Below are 1454 nucleotides of genomic sequence, written 5' to 3' on the forward strand. Positions count from 1 at the left end.
CCATAACAGCACTGATCATAGTGTCACCATATCAGTACTGACCATAGTGTCCCCATAACAGCACTGATTGCAGTGTCACCATATCAGTACTGACCATAGTGTCCCCATAACAGCACTGATCATAGTGTCACCATATCAGTACTGACCATAGTGTCCCCATAACAGCACTGATCATAGTGTCCCCATAACATCACTGATCATAGTGTCCCCATAACAGCACTGATCATAGTGTCCCCATAACAGCACTGATCATAGTGTCTCCATATCAGTACTGATCATAGTGTCCCCATAACATCACTGATCATAGTGTCCCCATAACAGCACTGATTGCAGGGTCACCATATCAGTACTGACCATAGTGTCCCCATAACAGCACTGACCATAGTGTCCCCATAACAGCACTGACCATAGTGTCCCCATAGCAACACTGATCACAGTGTCACCATATCAGTACTGACCATAGTGTCCCCATAACAGCACTGATCATAGTGTCCCCATAACAGCACTGATCATAGTGTCACCATATCAGTACTGACCATAGTGTCCCCATAACAGCACTGATCATAGTGTCCCCATAACAGCACTGATCATAGTGTCCCCATAACAGCACTGATCATAGTGTCCCCATAACAGTACTGATCATAGTGTCCCCATAACAGCACTGATCATAGTGTCCCCATAACAGCACTGATCATAGTGTCCCCATATCAGTACTGACCATAGTGTCCCCATAACAGCACTGATCATAGTGTCCCCATAACAGCACTGATCATAGTGTCCCCATAACAGTACTGATCATAGTGTCACCATATTAGTACTGACCATACTGCCCCCATAACAGCACTGATCATAGTGTCCCCATAACATCACTGATCATAGTGTCCCCATAACAGCACTGATCATAGTGTCACCATATTAGTACTGACCATACTGCCCCCATAACAGCACTGATCATAGTGTCCCCATAACATCACTGATCATAGTGTCCCCATAACAGTACTGATCATAGTGTCCCCATAACAGCACTGATCATAGTGTCACCATATTAGTACTGACCATACTGCCCCCATAACAGCACTGATCATAGTGTCACCATATCAGTACTGACCATAGTGTCCCCATAACAGCACTGATCATAGTGTCACCATAACAGCACTGATCATAGTGTCCCCATAACAGCACTAATCATAGTGTCTCCATATCAGTACTGATCATAGTGTCACCATATTAGTACTGACCATACTGCCCCCATAACAGCACTGATCATAGTGTCTCCATAACAGCACTGACCATAGTGTCCCCATAACAGCACTGATCATAGAGTCACCATATCAGTACTGGCCATACTGCCCCCATAACAGCACTGATCATAGTGTCACCATATCAGTACTGACCATAGTGTCCCCATAACAGTACTTACCATAGTGTCACCATAACAGCACTGATCATAGTGT

Source organism: Hyla sarda, chromosome 4 (genome assembly GCF_029499605.1).
Source record: "Hyla sarda isolate aHylSar1 chromosome 4, aHylSar1.hap1, whole genome shotgun sequence".
Classification (NCBI taxonomy): domain Eukaryota; kingdom Metazoa; phylum Chordata; class Amphibia; order Anura; family Hylidae; genus Hyla; species Hyla sarda.